This window comes from Podarcis melisellensis (genome assembly GCF_964234715.1).
Source record: "Podarcis melisellensis genome assembly, chromosome: 1".
Taxonomy (NCBI): domain Eukaryota; kingdom Metazoa; phylum Chordata; class Lepidosauria; order Squamata; family Lacertidae; genus Podarcis; species Podarcis melisellensis.
In genome coordinates this window covers 29,432,724-29,442,090 of record NC_138528.1, presented here as the reverse complement: position 1 = coordinate 29,442,090, position 9,367 = coordinate 29,432,724, and the positions used below count along the sequence as shown (strand labels likewise).

Sequence of the window (9,367 nt, the reverse complement as noted above, 5' to 3'; positions counted from 1 at the left end):
ACATTTAATTCCGTTTCTTTTCTGAACTCCTCTATTTCAATAGTTGTCAAATTTTTTGCTAGAACTTTAGTTTTTTGTTTATTCAGCTTAAATCCCGCCACCCGACCAAAGTCAGCAATTAATTCTAACGCTCTTTTAGTGCTAGAGGCTGGCTCCTGTAGTGTTAATACCAAGTCATCTGCAAATGCTTTCAATTTATATTGTTTCTCTCCGACCACAATTCCCTGTGCCAACCGGTCATTTCTAATCTTGTTCAATAGCACCTCCAGGACCGAGATAAACAACAGAGGAGACAGAGGGCACCCCTGTCGTGTCCCTTTTTCAATTTTAAACTCCTCTGTCACCACGTTGTTCACTATCAATTTAGCCTTTTGTTCTGAATAAATTGCTTCTATTCCATTTTCAAACCCCCGCCCTACTCCCATCCTTTCCAAATTTTTCTTCATAAACATCCAAGAAATGTTGTCAAAGGCTTTCTCCGCATCAATAAAGATCAACACCGCTCTTGTATTTGAATTTGTCTGTAAAAATTCTAAAATATCAATGATGTTTCTTGTGTTGTCAAATAAATGCCTACCGGGGAGAAAGCCTGCTTGGTCCTTATGAATCACTTCATTTAATACTTTCTTAAACCTACTTGCCAAAATGTCTGCAAAGATTTTGTAATCCACATTTAGGAGTGAGATAGGACGGTAATTTTTAAGTTGAGTTTTTTCAGTTTCTAATTTTGGTATCAACGTGATGAAAGCTTCTTTCCATGTTTCCGGTGCCTTCCTCCCCTCCATAATCTGGTTGCAAACTTCCAACAGTGGTTGTATCAAAGAGTCCTTCAATACCTTATAGTATTTGGAAGTGAGTCCATCTGGTCCTGGAGACTTGCCTAGTTGAAGATTCTGAATGGCGCATTCAATTTCTTGGAGCGTAATGTTACAGTTCAGGGTTGCTCTCATTTCCTGGGGTATTCTTTGTAATCCATTAGTTATGAGAAATTGGTCCACCTCCGAATCCTTTTGTGGCCTTTGTGAATAGAGTTCACTGAAATATCTCTGGAAGCACTTTCTAATTTCCTCAGGTTTCTGAACCATTCTCCCTTCAATCTCTAGATTTGTAACTGTATTAAGCTTTTGTCTCTTTTTCAACTGCCAAGCCAACAGCTTCCCACACTTATTAGCTGATTCAAAGGATCTTTGTTTCATTTGTTTAATTTTCCATTCCACCTCTTGATTTATCAATTTCGAATATTGTGCCTGGAAAAACTTCACTTCTCTCAGCACTTCCTTCGATTTAGGCCTGGATCTCAGTTTTTTCTCTCCTTCTCTTATTTTCTCCAAAATCTTCTCCTTCTTTTCATTCCAGAGCCTTTTTTTAATCGTGTTCTGCTGTATTAGAAACCCTCTCATAACTGCTTTACTTGCGTCCCAGATTGTTCTTTTTTCCACGGTTGTCTTTAAATTTATTTCAAAATAATCCTTTAAAACTTTTTGGGCCTTCTTAACAATCTCCTGATCTCTTAACAAAGCGTCATTCATTTTCCATCTGAAAGATCCGGTTGTGTTTAATCTCAGTTCCATTCTCAAAGCATTGTGGTCGGAGCAGGTTTTTGGGCAGATTTCCACTTTTCTAGTCTTAGGTGCCAGTCCTCTAGTTATCCATATTTGGTCGATTCGCGTCCATGTCATGTGGGCCTCAGAAAAGAAAGTTCCTTCTTTCCCTAGAGGGTTCTTGATCCTCCATATATCAGTCAAGTCCAAATTGTCAGTCATTTCGAAAAAAGTTTTTGGTAGTCTGCCGTCTTTCGTTATGTTAGCACTTTGCGACTTATCCATATTCACTGAGACGACTCCGTTCATATCTCCCAACATGATAATGTTGTTGTAATCCAAATAGTCCAGCATAGTCTCATGCAGCCTCTTAAAAAATTCCGATTTCCCTTCATTTGGGGCGTAGATTCCTAAAATTAAAAACTTTTCTCCTTGTGTCTGAATTTCAACCGCCAAAATTCTGCCCTGTTCATCTTTAAATACAAATTTTGGTGACAAGTTCTCCTTTGCATATATCACCACTCCTCTTTTCTTGACTTTGTCCGATGAAATAAATTCTTGGCCTAACCTTTTATTAATTAACACTTTTCTGTGGAGTCTTGTCACATGTGTTTCTTGCAAGCAGATAATGTCCAATTGTTCTTTTTTCAAAATATGAAATACTTTTCTCCTTTTTTCTGGAGAGTTCCCGCCATTTATGTTCCAACTAAGAAGCTGTAGAGACATCCTGGTCTAGTACTTGAATATCACAGTTGGGTATCTATGTTATCCTCCGTTCCCGAAGGATGTGGTGCCGGTCCGCCTCCAGATGGTACGTGTCCTGGTGGTAATCCCGGTGGTGGAGGCCAAGAATCTGTGGCTCTCTTTTGGAGGTCCTCCTCGTTGTCATGCAGGAACTTCTGCTGGTCCTCTAGTGTTTTAATTCTTACCTTCTTTCCTTTATAGGTGAATGATAAACCTTGAGGGAATTCCCACCTGTAAGGAATTGCGTTGTACCTTAACAGTTTGGCCAAGTCTGTATATGAGGCTCTAAGGTCCAACAAATATTTGGGAATGTCTCTATAAATTTCTGCTCTTTTACCTTCCACTTCCAGAGATTTTTTAAAATGTTGGCCTAGTATCTTGTCTCTTTCCTCTCTTGTTCTCAAGCAAACCAAACAGTCTCTGGACTTGTCTTTCTTAGCCGATCTTCCCAATCTGAAGGCCGTCACAATTTTGAAGTCTTTGTCTTCCTCAACCCCCCAAAATTTAGAAAATAATTGCGTCAAAAATTCCTCTAGGTTGCCCTGCTCCAGTTCTGGGACGGCCCTCAGCCTAAGATTGCATTCCTTACTTTTCAGTTCCACCATTGACAGGTAGGCTTGCTGTTCTCCTACCTGTCTTTTCAGAGGTTTTACTTCCCCTTTGATCTCCTCGACCTTTTTGCACGCTTGCTCAGCTTTTTGATTGGCTTCCGCAGCTAATTTATAGTTCTCAGCCGTAGCTCCTTGCAATTTCTCAATAGCCTGGGTATGCTGGGAAACCTGATCTGATAACTTACTGATAGTAGATGTAGCTCTATCAATTTTAGAAGACTGATCGTCCACCTTCTTATTCAAAAGTGCCAATTGTTCCAAGATTTGTTTCAAGGCTAGATCAGTTCCTCCAGTTGCCATTTCTTCTGTAGCAAGCGTTTCAACTTCTCCCTCCTGTGCCGTCAGCACAGTTGGTACAGAGGATCTACGTTGATGTGTTAACGTTGTTTGAACAAGCTGCCCAGCTCTCTTATCTTTTTCTTTAGCTTCCTTAGCTTTGGCTGCTCTTGTTTTCCCTGGGCCGCTCATTCCCCAGCTGCCTCTGTTCAAGGTCAAATAGCCTTTCAATCCATGAGAAAGGCAAGTCCAGAGTATAAACAATTAAACCACAAAAAATCTCGATATAATACAGTTCCCAGGCCTCTATACCTCTGCAAATCCACCAGGGGGGGGGTGTTTCATGAGAAGGAAAGTTTCTTTTCCGCCATCAAAGTTCCTATCAACTTTTATAATCCCCAAGTTCAAAAAGGAGGTTTCCAGATAGTTCTGTTTCAAAATAGTGCCACAAGGTGACAGAAAGGTTCCAGTATCAATATTAAAGCGATAATGTATCCATCCATGCAACAATTTATACTTCAGAAGAAGTTTCAGCAGCCTGACAGTTCTCCTTTGCAACACTGGCAGCCCGACAGCTCGGTTGTCCCCTTTAACTCCACGTCACTCCACAGTAGGGGGAAGGTTCCGTAGCAAAATAAACCAAATGATTTAATCCTTCATTCCTTTTGATTTCTAAAAACACAGTCTATTGATGCCCCTTCGTACTATTTTCAAAGTCTCTTTTTAAACGCTTCAGCCCACGTCAAATTCTTTGCTTTGCTCTGATTAGCAGGGTTGGGAGACGGACTTCCTGTTACTCGCCTCCCGTTTTCAGCCGAATTAAATAAATTTAAGTCAATCTTTAGTACCCCTTACTCACGGGTAAATTGCAGCCAATTCCGATACTTTTCAAGAAGAAAGGTCGACGCTCATCAGCAGCAGCAGCGCGGCTTCACTTCCGCGAAAAGAGCGATGAACTCACAGCGCCGCTCCCCCTTTCACGTTCCGGAGCCTCTTACGAGGTCCCTTCCTCGCTTCTGGGGGGGCTTCTGGCACCCGCCGAGTCCCACGGCCGCAGGCTCGCTCTGCCTGCGGTTTATCTTAATGGGTCTCCGCTTTGCCGTAGCGGACGACCCTTTTTCGCGGAGCCCCTCTTCACTGAGTAAAGAGGACCGCCATTGCCGTTTTGCGCCGCCTCCGGAAGTGACCTCTGTAAAGGGTTTAACTTCCATCGGCTAAAATCATTAAACCCCACCTTGGAGGCAGGAGAAGGGGGGGGGATTTTGGACCGCCTAAGCCTGCAGGAGAAAGAGTGAAGAAAGTTAAATTACCACCGCTCTGAACCTGGAAACGGGCTGCTAGTAAGTCTGACATTTTGGGAAAGTTCATTGACTGTAAATAAAACATTTGTTGACAGATAGTTAAATAAGAGAAATACATTGTTTCCATTGTTTCCTTCTGAGTTTAAAAAGGAGTAAAAGTAACTGAAAATTGAAACTAATTTTATCGCTTGAACCGTGCTTAAAAGGATTGATACAAATAGAAATTGTTTCCCTCTAGAGGGAGCCTTTGAAACTGTTACAAGAGTTGAGCTGGGGGAATCTCCAGCTGCAAGATAAAAAACCGTGAGAACCAGGGATTGACCTTGGATCGCTAAGAATGTCGACAGAAGAAGCCTCAGTGATTGCATTATGCAAGATAAGTGATTCAGTGGAACAGCTCCATAAGAAGACGGATGTGATGACTATCAAAATTCATAACTTGGGACAAAAAGTGACTAATTTGGGACAAAAAGTGAACATCTATACAGAAACTATTCAGGAATCGATACAGGAATCTACTTTGACATGGCAAATTGTGGAGAAGGTGAGAGAGAAAGTTGTTGTTGTTGAACCTAAGGTAATACAAGTGGAGAGGGAGAGAGCCCCAGCCTTACAGAGGCAATTTGATGAATATAAGTTGTTGCCTTCTATGACTGAATTTAGAGAAAGTCAGATTTTGAGGATTGGAGCCCTGCTTGGACTGGAAAAGGAAAGTTGGATAGATCCCCCCATGCAGAGATGTACTGACCTTTGGGACCTGGACTTGGGTCAGGAGGAGATTGGAGTTGTGGGGACCTTCAGATTTGGAGGGATTTTGAAACACGTCCTGAAATATCTTTTGGATTTTAGTTTTAACTACGGGGATTTGGCTGACCTGTTGAGAAGGAATAAAAACATTGCTAAGTCGGAGCTTCCCCGAGATCTACTCTTCAGCATCAAAGGAAGGAAATTAAGAACAAGATCAGCAGAAGACAAAGTAAAGTGCATGTATAAATATGAAGAAGATCTGCAGAAGGGACTTGGAAAAGAGTTAAGAGCCTCGGACAGAAGATCACCAGGTTAATGGACCATATGGAATTGACGGAAAGGACTGGCAGAATCCGAGTCCAGGGAGAAGAGACGGTGGAAGAAGATTGGAAAAAGTTTAAAGTTTATTTATAGAAATACTGTAAAATTAATGAGTGTTAGAAAAATGTTGGAATGAAATTATATGGCTTTAGCAGAAATGTTATAAGGAGTTAAGCACAAATAAGTATTATAGTATTAATGGAAAATAAGGTTAAAATAAGTTAAGAAAATTATATGACAGAAAATAGAGAAAGATGGAAAGGAATTGCTCAAACAATTAACAGAAGTGGAATACAAAAAGGGAGGTGAGAGGAAATGGTATGATGTATGCTTTTAAATTGTTTTTGCTTTGTTTTGTTTAGTCTAATGTGTTAATGTTGCATTGTGTATTGTTTATATATTGTATTGTATTGCATTTTCTTTCTTTTGCTTTTTCTTTTCTTTTTTCTTTTTTCTTTTTTTTCTTCTTTTTTGTAAGTTTTAAAAGTAATAAATATTATTTTAAAAAAACAAAACAATATTGTCTCAGTTTTCCCTAGCTGGCTGGCAGGCACGCTGCATTTTATCAACTGGGATGCAAAGATGAAGGTTTCCTCTTATGAATTGACTAGGTAACTTTATGGATGTTGTAACTTTAATAATAATAACAATAATAATATTTTTCCCCAGCCACTCTGGGCGGCTTTCAACAAAATATTAAAATACAATAGTCTGTTAAACATTAGAAGTTTCCCTAAACAGGGCTGCCTTCAGATGTCTTCTAAAAGTCTGGTAGTTGTTTTTCTCTTTGACATCTGGTGGGAGGGTGTTCCACAGGGCAGGTGCCACTACCAAGAAGGCCCTCTGCCTGGTTCCCTGTAACTTGGCTTCTCACAGTGAGGGAACCGCCAGAAGGCCCTCGGTGCTGGACCTCAGTGTCCGGGCAGAACGATGGGGGTGGAGACACTCCCTCAGGTCTACTGGACTGAGACCATTTAGGGCTTTAAAGGTCAGCATTTATCTTGCTCTATAGCATCTTAAACCGGAGCAGAGTCTTTGTATTAGAACAATATTTTATGCCTTTTTATATACAATGGAAACTCGGGATGCGAATGGGATCCGTTCCAGAGCCCTGTTTGCATCCTGAATGGAATGCAAGATGTGGCGGTGCGTCTGTGCGTGCGCGGGTTGTGTTTTGCCGCTTCCGTGCATGCGTGTGGCGTCATTTTGAGCGTCTGCGCATGCGCGAGTGGCAAAACCCGGAAGTAAAGTGCTCCGTTACTTCCGGGTTGCTACGGAGCGCAACTCGAACGCGCTCAACCCGAAGCACATTCAATTCAAGGTATGACTGTACTTGAATTGCTTGCACAATGGGCTTTCTCTCTTCTCCGTGTCACCTCCGCTGTCCCCAGATTTTCTCCAGGGCGTTGGGGGAACCCCTAGAACAGATTATGAGGGTGCAGGAGGAAGGAGAGGAGAAGAATGTTTCCTTGCGCTGATGAACTATTTGCCATTCCACCAATGAACCCAAGCATATAAAAAGGCATAAAATTCTTTTATTGGAGAATGCTTTATCACAAATCAGGGTACAGGCAATGAAGCAGTGTGTGTCATTTCCGTGAAAATCGAGCGCATGCAGAAGATGTTTTAACCAGTAATTGTAGGAAGCAGTGTCTGGCAAGGTATGCAAGTCCTTTCTGGGGAAGGGAAGTGGCAGGTCAAGGTCCAATTAGTGAATATTGAGAAAGGGAGATCAGGGCAGAGCTGGTCTTGTCTTGCATGGGGCCAGTACAATTATTACTCAGCCATTCTTTTACTTGTCCCTAGACTATTCAAGCTGCTGTCACCCAGAATCCTTATAATTGTTCAGCACATACAGTGCCCAGATCCCAAAAAGAAATGTTTGCACTCTGTTCTGCATTGGTCAGGCTGCCTCTGAAGTACTGTGTGTCCAGTTTAGGGCACCACATTTTAAGAATTACACTGACAAACTGGAGTGTGTCCAGAGGGTGAGGGACAGGATGATGAGGGGTGTGGAGACCAAGTCCTTTGGGGGAAAGTCAATAGAGCTGGACATGTTTTGCATTGAAAAGGGAAGATCAAGCTGAGAGACCACCAGGGTCTGCAACTATCTGCAGGACTGTTGTGCACAAGATAAAGCAGACTTCCTTTTCTCTTGCTCCAATGGGTGGAACAAATAGACCCAACAGATAGGAATTGCAAGGAAGCAGGAAAAGCTTCCTGACAGTCAGAACTGACCATCAGTAGAACAATCTGCCTCAGGAGGCAGTGGGCTGTCTTCCACTGGTAGTATTTAAACAGAGTATAAAGAGCAACCTACACTATCTTTTACAACAACGGTCGCTAAATCATAGCCTCCCCCACAAAAAACCCAAACTGTCATTTAAAATAGTTTTCTTAATTGACCGCGGCCATAACTGCGTCCCCCACCCCTAATGTCATGAGGTCCGAAGGTTTGTGGGGCTCCCAATTTTCCCATCCCCCCACACGATCAATTTATTCTTTTTTCTTTTGCTGAGCACTCCTTTAGATCCACCAATTATGGGAGAGTAAGATTATCATTAATGATTAATAATATTTATATGCCACTTAATATGCAAAATCCCTCAGCAGTTGACATAAAACACAGTAAGATCATTAAAAAGGAAAGGGTGTGTGGAATGTATACGCAACACTTAAAACTGAACGTACATAGAAATACATCAGCAAAAACAGAGAAGCCATCAATAAAAGATGCAGTTAAATATCAATAAATAATAAAGCAGAATAATGTGAAGAAAGTTACGAGCCGTGGAATGCCTGCTTAAGCAGATGGATGGGTCTTCGAAGCTTGCCTCTGAGCCTAGGGCTTGCCAATTGAAAGGTTGGTGGTTCGAATCCCCATGACGGGGTGAGCTCCCGTTGCTCAGACCCTGCTCCTGCCAACCTAGCAGTTCGAAAGCACGTCAAAGTGCAAGTAGATAAATAGGTACTGCTCCGGCAGGAAGATAAATGGTGTTTCCGTGCACTGCTCTGGTTTGCCAGAAGCGGCTTAGTCATGCTGGACACATGACCTGGAAGCTGTACGCCGGCTCCCTCGGCCAATAAAGCGAGATGAGCGCTGCAACCCCAGAGTCGGTCATGACTGGACCTAACGGTCAGGGGTCCCTTTATCTTTACCTAACAGCAAGTGGAAGGTGTCCCAGAGAGTGGTGGGAGTCTGACCATTGGCCACTGTTACAGAACTTGGGGGGGGGTTCCCCCCCAAATACTAAAATTTATAAATGCTAGGATTTGGGGTTATTTGTGATATGAAGGGAGAATATAAGCTGCAAAGGGGTTCCTGGGTAGCCTGGCCAAACTAGGGCTGTTAAGAGAGGCATTGTGGGTCATTAACAAGACAATGGAACTTCTTGCCCAGGTGTGACCAGAGATTGGAGATTTGGAAGGTTGCCAGGGTAACTGTTGTGGGGGAGGACAAGGAGCTTCTGGGAAGAAGAAAGGATGAGATCCATCTTGGTGAGGGAGAAGGAAGAACTGCCTGCAATGCTTTGGACCATGCTGTAAGATCTGAACCCCCTTCATGCAGACTGAAGGTGAAAATATAAAACCATTTATCTTGAAGTACAGCTGTTTCCGCTTTGTCTCCCATTCTCCAAAGGGACATGACCCTGTGTGTGTGCCTGTGGCCCCACACACTCCTGCCACTGTTTGGCAGAGGGGGGGAGTGTTATTGTCCTGTTTGTGAGGCCCCCCCTCACGGTACCTGTGAGAAACAAGATGCTTTGGTCTAATCTACCTGGGCTCTTTGTGCCTTACTGTCTTCATTATTTCCCCCTGGCTCTTT

General features: G+C 42.6%; 1 long non-coding RNA gene across 1 annotated transcript; it reads left to right on the top strand.

Moving 5' to 3' along the window:
* The first annotated feature begins 6,054 nt into the window (after nt 1-6,054).
* LOC309365294 lies at nt 6,055-9,144 on the top strand. The gene is made up of 2 exons (XR_014165974.1): nt 6,055-6,129; nt 8,942-9,144. It is a non-coding gene; the product is annotated as an uncharacterized lncRNA (long non-coding RNA).
* Nucleotides 9,145-9,367: the final 223 nt, after the last annotated feature.